Raw genomic sequence first — 14389 nt, 5'->3', positions numbered from 1 at the left:
CAACAACCGGGATGCATGGGACGGATTGCCAAATGGGCCACTGAGCTCCTGCCATTCGACATCACGTACAAACCACGGCGAGCCATCAAATACCAGGTACTGGCTGACTTCGTCGCCGAATGGAAAGAGGTCGAACTCCCTAAAGAGTACAACGCATATTCCAACTGGGTATGCATTTTGACGGCTCCAAAATGTTGGCAGGGCTAGGGGCAGGAGTCGTATTAACGTCCCCCACAGGAGATATCGTCCAGTACGTACTCCAAATATTATTCACAGACTCCAACAACGCAGCCGAATACGAGGCCTTGCTACATGGCCTTCGGATGGCTGTATCAATGAGGATACAACGCCTGGAGGTGCGCGGGGACTCAAGCCTCGCAATATCCCAAATTAATGGAGACTTTGATGCCAAAGATCTAAAGATGGCAGCTTATCGCAATGTTGGCTCGGTTCGAGGGGCTCGAATTTCATCACGTTGCCCGCGAAAGTAATCAGGCGGCAGACGTCCTTGCTCGCATCGGCGCTAAGCGCGACTGTCGGGTGGTAGGTGCGACATATGCCAACGGGTGGCTTATCATTGTGGGAGCCAGTAAAACATCGCCGGTGCCTGGAAATGGGATGAGGCGAAGACATGCACGCCGGCGGATCTTACCCAGGTTCGGGGCTCTCCGTGGAGATAACACCCCTAGTCCTGCTCTGCGGGGTCTCCGCATGATCACTAGATCAATAGAAGTAGCTACAAGTGCTCCTTGAGCTGTTTTGCTAGAGGAAGAAGAAGGGCAAGGCTAGCTCTCCTTTTCTCTCTATGTGGTGTGTGGGATTCTATGAGATCAACCCTTTGCATGGGTGTCCCGGGGGGTTTATATAGGCCTACCCCCCAGGGGTATAATGGTAATCCGGCTGGGCGCGGGTCCCAGCCGTAAGTGTCTATGCTCGCCGGCTTCTCCGCCGGTCATTGGGGCCCGCCGACTGGTGGGTCCCGCCGGCTGCCGGCCTCTTGGCCGGCAGGCCGGCCCCACTGCTTGGGGGCTTTGTCGGCGGCTGGTTACTGTTGCCTCGCCTCTGATGACGAGGGCTTTGTCGAGGTAAGCGTGGCTACAGTGTCACCGCCTTGCGAGCTCTCACTGTAGCCTTACCTCGTCTTGTCTCCTTAATGGGGCGCATGCTTCGAGGGAGGGAGGTAGCCGGCTATTGGGAGCCGGCCACATCCCTGGCCGACTAGAGGAGGCCAGGCCGTCTTCAGATGTCTCTCTGGCAAAGGGGCCCGCCGCCCACGGGCCGTACTGGCACCTGTCGTGGGTGACATCGAGGCCAACATGGCTACAGTGCCGCGCCGGACGGGGGATGGCTGGCCCGTACGGCGCCCTGTGGCCATGCCTGTTCCGGGATTCGGGGGTAGTGGGCTGTACTGCGGCCACGCCCCATCCTATCGCCGTTACGTGGGTACAGTCTTAGTAGGTGCAGTCTTGGCCGGCTTCTGGGAGTCGGCTTTCTTCATGGCCGGCTTCTGGGAGTCGGTCCTCTTGGGGCCGGCTCCCTGGAGTCGGCTATCTCGTATCTTTCTTGGGGGAGGTTTCTGAGGCTGGGTCGCCTTCTGGGAGTCGGCCCTGGGGATAGCCGGCCGGGGGAAGGCGGCCCTATGCTTTGTATGCTTGAAGGCCTGAACGGCCTGATAATTTTTCGAAGAGCCAGGGGGAGTCGGTTAGGCTACCCGTGGCCATTTACTCCGACAGTAGTCCCCGAAGCTGGTTGGGCTTCGAGGCTGAGAGGAGGTCGAGAAGCTCGGTCAGCTTCTTATCTTGACGAGCCAGCAGCTGGGAGCCGGCTTCGGTTGGGCGCGCCGTCTTGGCGAAATTTTTTGAAGTCGGAAGGCGGGAGTCTGTTGGCGCGTGCGCCGGGCTGCGGGCCAGCCGCTCGCCGCCTGCTAACCACGTGGCGTCCCTTGGCCGAAAAGAGCCTGCCAACCCACGCGCGCGACAAGACGTCACCGCAGGCTGAGGGCCCACCACTCCTACGCCTAGGCCCAGGCGCGGATTCTTTGCGGCCCAAAGCTGTCCGCACGTCTTCCGGTGGCGGTTTCCGCACGCCGTTAGGGCGCAATAATCGCGGGACGTGGGGGAGTGGGTGCAGTTAATCCCACGTCCCTCCCCACGCCTCTCCTCCTCGGCTTTGCCGCACGAGACTATAAGTAGGGGGAAGAGGGGGAAGCGGCAGACGCTCGCACGCTCCCCTCCTCTCCGCCATCTTCTTCCTCCTGCTTTCCCTTGCAGCAGCGCCTCGCTGCCGCGCTGTCCCACCATTCTTCACTCCGCCCCGCAGCTCTGCCGCCGCAGGGCCGTGCTTTCTCCACCGCCGCACTCTTCCTTGCTAGCTTCTCGCCACCATGCAGTACGGCGGGGACTGGGATGGCTCCAACGTCCACACGGACCACATCAAGTTCCTCCGCAAGACGCAGTGGTTGCCCGGCATAGACCAGGTGCGGGTCCATCTCGCGCCTGCGAGGGAGATCACGCCGGAGCCGAAGGAAGGCGAGCGGGTAGTCTTCCGCTTGCATTTCCTGCGCGGCATCGGCTTGCCGGCGAGCGCTTTCTTCCGCTCCTTCCTCGACTTCTATCAGCTCCAGCCGCACCACCTCACCCCAAACACGGTGGTGCTGATGTCCGCCTTTGTCACCTTGTGTGAAGGCTACCTTGGCGTTCTCCCCACCCTCGAGCCCTGGGGGGAGTTCTTCCAATCTAAGCTAGGCACCCGCATGCAGGGCGTGCCGGCCCAGAGCGGCGCCTTCATCGCGATGCGGAGGCCGGCGGCCGACAACCCCTTCCCCGTCATCACGTAAATCCGGTCGGTGAAGCGCTGGCAGAAGTCATATTTCTACGTGAAGAGCGTCGCCCCACAAGGCGACTACGTCAACTTGCCGGCTTACGTAGCCGGCCCGCCGGCTGGGAGGCGGCCCTAGTGGTCCTATCGGGCCGCGACGCTAACGCCGGCTGGAGCCACGGCCGTCACCCGACTGCGGGTGATGATCCAGTCGGAGGGCCTGACTGGGTCCAACTTGCTGGCCGCCTTCGTCGCGCGTCGGGTGCTTCCACTTCAGAGCTGCCCTCACCTGATCTGTCAGATGAGCAGCCAGCTCGATCCGAGTCGGATGTGCACCAAGGACATGCCGCATGACGAGGTGGCCCACATGGTGAATTACCTTGCGAACTACAAGCTCTCCGCAGAGTGGCGGTTTGGCAAGGAGCCATATTCCCGTGCACATCCTCCGCCCACGGTATGTTTTCTTTTTCCTGTTCTTTTCTTAGTTTTGTTGCCGAATTCCTTCTGGCCGTCTCTGACCAGTCCGCACGCCTTGGCAGAGCTCTCTCCTTCGACCTGCAGACGGGTTGGAGGCGGAGCACCGATTCCTCCCCGACCGGGCGGAGCATGACCTGGAGGACCACGACTTGGGGGCGGCCGCCATGGAGGACAACACCGAGGCGGGGGGCGGCGAAGCCGGCGGCGAAGTAGGCGTCTCCGGACTTGGATCCAGTTTCGACGACTGACCGGATGACGACGAGGCGGAAGTCGTCTCACGCGGCCAGCCGGCATCTGGCCACAGTGCGGGTTCCTCCGCCGCGCCGCCTGCTCGGGGCGGCAGCCAGAAGCATCGTGCCGCGTCAGGCTTGTTCGGGAGCCGGCCGAAGAAGCCCAAGGGTGGGGCGGCGGCGACCAGGCGGGATGAGGCGGCCGCCAAGGCGGCCCGCTTTCGCAAGGTGGTGAAGCAGCCGCAGATGGTGTCGGCGTAAGTGTATATTCCTTTGTACATTCTTTCTTCTTTTCTTGGTGATTTCTGAATCCTTGCCCCTTTTCTCAAAAAATCAGGGCTCCGCTTTCGCTCGAGCGGGTTGCTGCAGCCTCCGTCGTTGGATCGCCGGGAGGATCCGGGAGCACCCGCCGCATGGACCCCCGCGCCGAGCTTCAGGCGGCGACGGAGCGAAACGCGCAGGAAGCGCGGGAGGAGCGGGAGGCGGAGGAGTTGAGGGCGGCTGCTGCCAAGGCGGCATAGGAGGAGGAGGCGGCGAAGGCGCGTGCTGACGCAGCGGCCAAGGCCCAAGCGGAGGCTGCGGCTGTGGCAATAGCGGAAGGGGCCTTGCTCGTCACCCCTCTGCATGTCGCGGCGCCCGAGGTCCCGGAGCCCCCGCCAGAGGAAGCCGGCGGCAACCAGCCGGGACTGGAGAGGGAGGATGACGTCGTCGTCCCGGAGAGGGAGGCGGCACCGGCCTCGTCGACTGGGGCGGATCAAGGCGGCCGGCCAAACGTGTCGCCTGCGCAATCGGCCGGGGGTGAGCTGGCCACGAGGACGGACCAGGTGGTCCAGTCGCCATAGCTCCAGCGCACGGGGAAGGCCGCATCGGACCCGCAGAAGGCCGCGGGCTCCAGCTCGTCGGCCCTGGACGTGGAGGCGGCCAGCGCCAGCTCGGGGTGGACGCCGGGTGGTGGGACGGCTATGGTGAACGTGGCGGCGCAGGACGTCCGGAACCGGCTTTAGTCCCAGGCTGCGGCGCTGAGGAAATACAATGATGAGTTCCTTGCGACGCGGGCGGCCATTCGAGTTAGTCTTCCTATTTTTTCTTTTTTGATCTTGGTTTCTTCTGTGGGGGCGCGTCAGCGCACCCACTGGGTGTAGTCCCCGAGTTCCGAGTCGGCTGCTGAGCAGGCGGCTTGGAACTTCTTAGCAGGCTTTCTTTTGCTATCTTGTTCTCATTCACTCCTCTGCCTGTCTTGCAGGACTTACAACCTCCGCGCGGCTGCCTTCAACTCCCAGGATCGGGAGCTGACCCAGAAGAATGCTGACCTATCTGAGAGCCGGGGTAAGTGCTTCGTCTTTTATCTCACGTGGGGGCGCGTCAGCGCACCCACTGGGTGTAGTCCCCGAGATTCGGGCCGACTGCTGAGTAGTCGGGTCGGATCTTCCTTGACGACTTCTTCCTTATTGCTTCTTTCTTTTCTGCCATCCCTGCAGCGGCCAACGCCGGTCTGAGGGAGCAGCTGGGCGGGGCTCAGGCCGCCCTCCGTGCTAAGGAGGCCGAGTTTGACGCCTTGGCACAGGAGTGTGACCACCTGGTCAAGAGGTTGGCCGACCAGGAGAAGAGCCACAAGGCGGCCCTGAAGGCGGTGCAGGACAGCGAGGCCGCCCTCCAAGCCGAGTATGAGACAGAGGCGGCCAGCTGGGCCAAAGTGAAGCAGACGCTGATCAACGGCTATGGCCAGATCGAAGACTTGGTTGACGGTAGGCCGCCTTCTTCTTCGTCCTTGTTTGCCGCTTGCCGTTTGGCTCATTTTCTGACTTGGTGTTTTTCTCTTCTTTCTCTTTTTTTCTTGTGCAGAGTACTTCTCTGGCTACTCTACCGCTGCCAACCAGGTCGTCGAGGCCCACCGTGAGGCACGAAGGCAGGCTAGCGCCGAGATCGCGCCGAACGCTCGCCGGTCGCTGGAGGAGCAACTCTTGGCAATTCAGGCCCGCCTCCAGCCGGCTCCTCGCATGCTCCGCCGGCTTCAGCGTGTTGGGGCGCAGGTGTTGGCCGCTCTCTGGCCTAGTGAGGTGATTCCCCGCATCCCCAGTCGGACTGCCGACTGGCTGGAGGTGGCGGTCGGCCGCTTCGAGGCCTGGAAGGCTTCTGCGGCTCGGTCCGGCGCCAGGCGGGCGCTGGAGTTCGCCAAGGCCTGGTATCCCGAGCTGAGTCTGAACCAGCTGGCCACCTGGCAGCAGGAGGCCGACACGGAGCTGGAGCCGGCACGGCCGGCTATCATCCAGCGGGCTTCGGCGATTGTCGACTACACCGACGCCAGCGCCTTCGCTCCTGAGGTGGACGACAACGGCGTTGCCCAGCCGGAGGTGTGGTTTGGGCTGAACCCGGCAGACGGCGAGGACTCAGCGGAGGAGATCGACTCCAGCGACGAGGGCGAGGAGGAGGAGGAGGAGGAGGAGGAGGGTGAAGACGCCGCGCCAGATGGTGGAGCGGCCGATCAGCCTCAGCTTGACTGTGCCTCCAGCAACAAGGCACGCGCGGCTGCACCGCCTGCAGCTGGCGATGATCAAGCTGAGACCCGCCAGCCGGCCACTCCTCCAGCCAGTGGCGCCGTCTCCACCAACCAGCCCGGCTCCCCTGCTGCGCCCTTAGTCTACTCTGCTGCCTCTACTTTCCTGTTTCACCGTTCTTGGAACAGTATTTTGTTAAGTTTGCACAATTCCACCCACTGGGGGTGTATTCGAACTATATTGACTGCCGGCCTGTTGGGGGCCTTATGTGTAAATATAATTATGCATGCGTTTGGCTTTCCCTTGTTCTTTGCTTTTCATCCTTTGGATGTTTCCTTTGCCGCCCTCCCTTGGTTGCCGCCTTCCCAGCCGGACAGCTGCTTTGCAATCTATGGCTGGGGAAGTGCTTGGGAGGGCAAGTACTCTAGCTTTGTTGGATTATAGCGAAGTGATTGGGAGGCCGGCCAGCCGGCTGTTTTGACAGCCGGTAGGCGTGGTTGGAGGCCGTCTTTGCGTTATATAAGTTCGTTGGTCCTTAGCCATTTTTCGTGTGGGCATCCTTTCTGCCTTTGGCTCTTGCCAGTCGGACAGTCGGTTCTTCGAGCTGCGACTTTCAACAAGAGATTGCTCGGGTGCCGGCACACTACTTATCTGACTTCAGGTAGAACTTTTAATATAACTTAAGGCGGCCAGTCCCCGGGCCGACTAGTTGAACCCGGTGCCGGACAAAAAACCAAATGTAATAATACATTCATGAGTATGACACTCGTCATTCATAGATAAAGGAGGGCAGTTCCCGAGTGTGCCTTGGGGGGCTCGTTTGTCTCATATTTAAAAAAGAACGGTAGCATGATACATACTGCTTTCAAATGTAAAATCTTCTCAGGAGGTTTGCGTTCCATGGTCGCTCCGACTCCTTGCCAGAATCATCCCTCTTGCGTGCTCTTGGTTTTTGTGCGTCGATCAAGTAGTAGGAGTCGTTGCCTAGTGCCTTGCTGATGACGAAAGGGCCTTCCCACGGGGCCGAGAGCTTGTGCTGGCCGGCTGTTCGCTGGATCAGCCGAAGCACAAGGTCGCCCTCTTGAAAGGATCTTGGCTTGACCTTCCGGTTGTGGTAACGGCGCAAACCCTGCTGGTAGATGGCAGACCGACTGAGTGCTAATAACCGGCCTTCTTCCACCAGGTCGACGCCGTCTTCTCGCGCTTCCTTGGCCTCCGCTTCCTTTTACGATCTCCAGCCCCGCCTCCCAGCTGAGCCTCGAAGAGACCAAGAAATTCACCATGCCAAGGACCATCCTCACTCCCCGAGCGTCAGCACCAACATGAGGCAGCAATTGCCCCAAGCAAAAGCCCGGGGGCTGGCCCGGGGCTCTTTCCTTCAGCATTACCAGAAGAAGCAGAAAACCAGGAAAGAAGGAGGAGAGGGATGCAGAGGTGGATGACTTCGCCCTCCTCCACCCCTCCTTTTATAGGCCGGGCGGGGAAGGGCAGCTGCTCCATCAACGGGCAACCGCCGCCCTCCTCCGCTAATTCAAGGTGGACGGACCCACTTTAAGATGCTCTTCTGCACCATGCGCCTCCCTTACCTACCCCGTGCTATGCATGCGGCATACGTGGCTAAGGATAAGAGCGCCCTGTGGGAAGAGTAATTTGGCGGTTTCTACCCCGTGTGTTAAAGTCATTCACGGACATTCACTGCCACAACCCCACCACTGTTGGCTTTTACACGACACGCGGGGGAATCAAAAACCGCCCCCAAGATCAAAACTAATGGAGCAGCAAGGAAAAACCTCAAGGGGCCAACCCCTTCAGCTATTTGGCCTGTGCACTTATTAGGCCCTACCCCGACGATGCTCAGCAGCACGTTTGGGGCAGGCCCGGGGGCTTATGCCGGTGCAACAGACCCCGGGTCTGTTGCCCAACTGTGCACAGGCACAAGATCAAGATTGGAGCACCAGCTTAAGCCAGAGGTCGAAGAGCCAAGAGACTTGAAGAACCAACATGCAGCTCAGAGAGATCAAGATCAAGCCAAAAGAACAAGATATCGGCAAGAGAAGGGCCTCCCTTGCTGGGCAGGCGAGCCCAGCAAGGGGCCAGGCCACCACCAGAAGTAAGCAAACAAGACTCCCCGGCAGCACCTGCCGGGGCTTGCGGGGCCTGAACCACCCCGCCAACTGCGCAAATACGAGTCGTGTTGTCAATCAGTGCGGTGTCAAGCCGCAAGGTGATTAAGTGGCAGCATTTGCCACATGGCAGCCATCTCCTACAGAAGAAACCCACAGGTGACACCCGTCCAGCGACGTGTCAAGAGAACAGATGCGGAGCTGGCAAGATAAGCCAGGCAGGCCTTGCCGGGCAGCTAGTGATGTGACACTGAGCGGTGCATTTAATGCACCCTGTCAGCCTGCAGAGTTAGGTATGATAGCACTGTTTGCTATCATATCAGTAGGTAATGACTGTTTTGCCACTATGGTGACCCCTTAATCTATAAAAGGAGGCCCATGGCAATCGTAGGAGCGGGGAGGGTTGAAAACTTGACAAACCCAAGCCACCATACGCTTGTGGTCACCGTAGCCCCGAGGCAGGCCTTGCCGGGCAAGTGTACCACGCACCACCATGTTCATTTCCACCATCAATCCACCAAAGCAGGAGTAGGGTCTTACGCCCCGCGGCGGCCCGAACCTTGGTAAATTGCTTGTGTGCTCTCTGCCATGCTGCCGTGCGCTGGTCTGCTATTTGTGCAACGCGACGTCCCCCGCCGAACCAGCAAGGGGTCGCCCGGTCCCATAGGTGGCCGCGGATATCCCGCGACACTCCTACTTCTATGACAAAAAAACATGACAAAAAATAGGCTTTTCCTCCTGGGCGGGCTGGAGACGCAGCTACATGACATTCTTTGGGCCGCCCATGACGGAAAAAATTGTGGTAGAAGCAAGGGCAAGGAAAATATTGGGGAGTTCCCGGTTACGGTGGGTGGTCGGGGCCGAGTGATGCACGGAGGTTTGCGTGTTTTCTCTTCTATACATACGCGCTATGTGCGAGGCGTTGGGCTCTAACTGAACCCAAGTGATGTGTTCGCTTACTGAACCCGAGCGATTGCACTGGCTACATTACTGAACCCGAACGATCGATCCCTGGCTGTTAACTAAACCCAAGCGATTCGTTCGCTACTGCTGCTAACTGAAGCCGATCGAACCTGTTGCGTCTTGATGAACAGTGAGCGTTGTTGGGGGTTGGATGAACAGTTCCCGGTGGGGGTTGGATGAACAGGACCCCGTGGTAGTAGAGGTCGTTGCTGCTGGATGAACAGGACCCCGATCGAGCCGGTTGGGGGTGGATGAACAGGACCCCGTGGAGGGCTGGTTGAACAGTAGCCGGTGAAGGGTTGGATGAACAGTAGCCCGTGGAGGGCTGGTTGAACAGGACCCCGTGTGGAGGGTTGGTTGAACAGTAGCCACTGGAGGCTGGATGAACAGGACCCCATGGTGAACAGTATCTAGTGGAGGCTAGAGGAAGTCGACGATGGATGAACAGTAGCAGGTGAAGGCTGGAGGAAGTCGACGGTGGATGAACAGTAGCAGGTGGAGGCTGGAGGAAGTCGACGGTGGATGAATAGTAGCTCGTGGAGGATGAAGCGAGGCAGTAGACGGTGGATGAACAGTAGCCCGTGGAGTCCCATTTTGCGGTACGCCACACCCCTCTCGATGAACAGGACCCCCATTTCGACCGTAGGCACTCCAACACAAGTCTGTTTCCTCTGTTTTGCGGTACGCCACTCCCCTCCCAATCAACATCACCATGTCTCGACCGTAGGAGCTCGAACACAAGTCTGTTTCCTCCGTTTTGCGGTACCTAGACCCTTCCTGATGAACAGGACCCTGTTTTGACCGTACGCGATCGAATAGAAGGCCATTTTCCTCCGTTTTGCGGTACACCAGACCCCGTTCCGGCTATTCCATCCAAGCCAGTTCGCTCCCATTGAACACAACCCATTTCGACCCAGTCCATTGCCTCCCAATGAATAGGACACGTTCCGACCCAGTCACTTGGCTCCCAGTGAACACGACGCTGTTTCCTCCATTCCGACCCAGCCAGTTAGCTGAAGATGAACAGGACAATGTCGCTGCCGTCTGTTGCGTCTCCATGTACACAAGCCTTGGTCGTCCGTATGCGTGAGTACGCGTTCTGAGACCCCACGCGTATGTACGTAGGTGGCCGTATTTTTTGGCGTGTGGCTATATGTACGTGTACACGGTTTAGACGGGACATGCTGGACTCCTACGTGGGGGGCTCTACTATGACATGTGCTGCTACTTACTTGGCCATAGTTCATCGTTCAAGAGCGGCCGATCAACCAGTATGTATGTACACGTTCGTGACAAGACAGACAACACTACGTACGCTTTGACCGGGTGGGTCCCAGCTATCAGGGAGGATAAAGACGCACTTCCTTGCATGCGAAGATATAGCTGCTGGGTCCTAGCTATCAGGGGGGTCATTTTTCTAACCGTAATAAGGACGCACTTCCTTGCGTGCGAAGATGTAGATGGTGGGTCTCAGCTGTCAGGGGGAGAAAACATTATTTTTAGGGTAAAAAGGATGCAGTTGCATGCATGCGTCCATGGGCGTGGTGTGTCCCCACTATCAGCCTCTCATGTACAGTCATCTTCTAATGACTCTCGTTTGTTGACCACATTGACCACACCGTGCCGAGCGCACCAAGGCTGGTGGACGACGGCGAGGCCCTGACTGGAACGACTCGGAGATGGGGAAGACGCGGCAGTGGAGTCGCAGATGGAGAGGAGTGGGAAACTTGACTGGTTCGGGTGAGCGGCAGCACTGCCGCCAATGGGAGATAGGAGAAAGAACAGAGGTTGAAGAAGCAGCATGGCTGTTGGATTAACATCCAAGGGTCCAGTTGCTAGAATCATTTGTTGATTAAGTTGACAAAGCCTTACGTACACGTCAGCTTAGTAGGCCCACAAGTCAGCCACCAAATCTGCCGGGTCCCAGCTGTCATCGGGAGGAATAGTTTTTTCGCATAACCAGGAGGCACTTCCTTCCATGCGAAGATTTAGCCGGTGGGTCCCAGCTATCAGGGGGAGGAAACATTTTTTTCATCTTCATAAGGAGGAATTTTCCTTGCGTGCGACCATGGACCATGTCGATCCCAGCTGTCAGGCTCTCCACGTACAGTCCTCTTCCAATGACTCTCGTTTGTTGACCACGCCACGCCGAGCGTAGCGAGTCCCCGGACGAGAACGACCCGAAGATGGGAAGACGCGGCAGTGGAGTCACAGATTGAGAGGAGTACAAGGGTTATAACCGGTTCTGCTGCGGCGTGGGGCTGTAGTCGGTGGAGAATAACAGGAGGTGGGGAGGGGTGAAGGGATAGCCTGGCCGGCGGTGGGGTAGCGCTTTGCAATGATGCGTGCTAAGTAGAGCCGCTAGTCGCCGGAGGCCGGAGCAGGCGGTCCCAGCGACGCTGGAGGAAGAAGACGAGAGATTGAAGGTGCATGCCGGCCGTTGGATATAAATCCAATGGTTGTGGATGTCAGAATCATTTGTTGACTAAGTTGACAATGCCTTGCGTAGGCTTCGACCTATTGGTCCACATGTCAGCCTGCAAAAATGTGGCATATATTTAACCCATGTTTTCTAAAATTTACATTCCATTTGCTGGGCTGGGTGAACAAATAATTTAAAGTCAATGCGTCCCATTTAATATTTTCTAAGAAATCCCAGCCCATTTGCACTTTCTTGAAATACACAAATTATCTGGGCTTGTTCTATATATAATGTTATGTTAGAAGGAGCAATTAATATCAAAAAATAAACTAGAGCGACACATTTTTTAAATATAAAATTAACAAATTAGCGAGTTATTGCTCAAAAGAAAAATGAGCGCGTTATTATTACATTGGTCCTTAAAATCTTCGCAAGCTTTTGTACGTAATCACCAGGATTTTTCTTGCCTGTAAGTCAAAAACAACCGGGATTTTCCTTGCCAACTTCTGCTAAACATTTACTTCTATAAGTTAATAAGATGTGGGATGTTTTTATAATGTATATATAAGTCTCTATTAAATATACGATAATAGTAATAATATAAATATATGTAATGTGGTTAGAAGGGAAAACATAAATTGGACACACCATTATTATTCTTATATATAGATAAATAGAACAGAGATCTGCGCTTTATTAAAAAAATACATTGGGTTGCCGATCTTTAACAAAAAGTACAACCTACACTGGGAGGCCCATAGGCCGGTACGTACTTGATGGACCTCAAAAAATAAGTTGAAACCATTGTCTCAGTATGTCGTGGGCTACACATGTTAAAAAACAAAACCTAGGCCTAGCTGATACTAGTTCGCCCTCTGGAAAAGATGATACCAGCTAGATCCCCGATACCCCTTTCCTGCGACAACAAAAAAAAGATCCCTGATACCCATGAAAAAAAGGCTCCCCGATGACACTCATCGTTGGAAATTTATTTCGTTTATTGACTCTGTCCATCTGATCTTTTTGTGCAGCCCAATGTAATGATTTGCCTGCGAGTTCAGGCTCCAAGTTACTCCTTTATGAAATCGGCAAACAGTAGCACAATACCAAATTACCAATACATATGACAAGCACAATAATCAGGATAAACACCGGTACGAACCTATGTGAGGTAGCATATCAATTACTATTTCCTTTGACTGGAAGCCGAGATAAGCAACTGACAGGAAAGGAAGGAAGCAGTCGAGGCAATGAAGCACCCAAAGTTTTTGTGTAGTTCCACCAAAATCGAGCATCCCTGTTGGCACATATATTGAGAGAGTGAGATTACTGTAATAGTGGGACTAGTTGAATGAACATACACTGACAAATAGAAGCACCCTCATTATCTTAATGGGTAAAGTTAGCAACATAGTAGTCTTGCTTAAAAAGAGGTATTAGTTTACTTAATCAGTGCCAATTAGCTCAGCACTCGAAGCATTACCATGTATCATAGGTTGCAAAACATTAATGTGCAAAGATAAAGGAGTTTCTCATGATAGTAGCAACACAGTAGCATGATACAAATAGAGACGACAGCAAACTAGTATGGATGAAGGCCTTAGGCTGGTACCAACCTGAGCAAAGCTTATTCAAGTAGTCCCAGAAGAGATGATAAAGCACTCACTGGAATCACTCAATAATATATATTTTTGTGCACTTCAAATGTATGGTTGAAATCACTCTTGTTTACCAGTGGTGAGATTATATCGAAAGATTATCAAGAACTTCCAGCGGAGTTAAAGCACTGGCTGGGATACAGTTCATTGTATTCTCTTATGCAGTTGCACTAAAATGTATGATTGGCACAACATGATCCATGTTTGCACAAGTAGGAACAAGGTGAAACCTTCATTAGCTTAGTGAGAAAGGATAGAAAGACATTAGCATATTACTTTGACAGTAACATCAAATTCATGATGGACAATACGTAAAACATTGCCTCATTGAACCAATGGAAATAAATTGGCATGCAAAACAATAGCATTATTATGTCATGACACTACCAAGATTCCCTCCCTGCTCCACCACATGATTCACCTCCACAGACACACATACACACGTACATGATTCGGCATAGGGTGCTACTAAAGATTTGTTTAACTCAGACAGAAAAATTAGGCAGCAATTAATTAGTGCTACTTAAGTACTCCTAATTAATTAAGTGACCTTGCAGGAGATACAGCAGAAGTGGAAGGGCTCCCTGGAGGATCATCTCACATGTAAGGGAGACGTTGCCGGAGCCCTTGAATGGCCTCGAATGAGGCCTCGGCTTCAGCAAGATCACCTTGGCATTGTTGATCGTGTAGAGCTGGGTCACACATGCATCCAGAATCCGATTAATTAGTATGATGTGTCGTCAAGCCAAGTACTACTCTGCTGCATTTCTCTATCTATATCAACTCTACTCATATAAAAAGCAGAGTTGGTGATGATGGTGTGCCTGCCATCCTGCAATATAGGCCGTCCGATTTATATCTGGTGGATAGGAAGGAAACTATGGCAATTTTGCAAAAAGATACCCACACCCCTCTCCACATTTGCAAATAAGGCCTTCCCTCGTTCATCCTTTTCTCTCACAAGATAAACTATTCATACAAATGCATCTTGATGTTACGTGCAACGCACGGGCATCTTGCTAGTCTTCCAAGTAAATTAAGACTAGTAGCAACACAACAGTACAATACCACTAGCAAGATGTCAGGATAACATAGGATGGTACCATGGTGTGATCTTCTTCATTTCATCCTTCTTCTTCTTCGTCTTCCTCTACATGCTCTGTTTCTCTTTCTCCTCACCAGTTGGTGAAACCAAGTACATATT

The sequence above is a fragment of the Triticum aestivum genome, chromosome 2D, assembly GCF_018294505.1.
Source record: "Triticum aestivum cultivar Chinese Spring chromosome 2D, IWGSC CS RefSeq v2.1, whole genome shotgun sequence".
Classification (NCBI taxonomy): domain Eukaryota; kingdom Viridiplantae; phylum Streptophyta; class Magnoliopsida; order Poales; family Poaceae; genus Triticum; species Triticum aestivum.
This window is presented reverse-complemented; position numbering follows the sequence as displayed.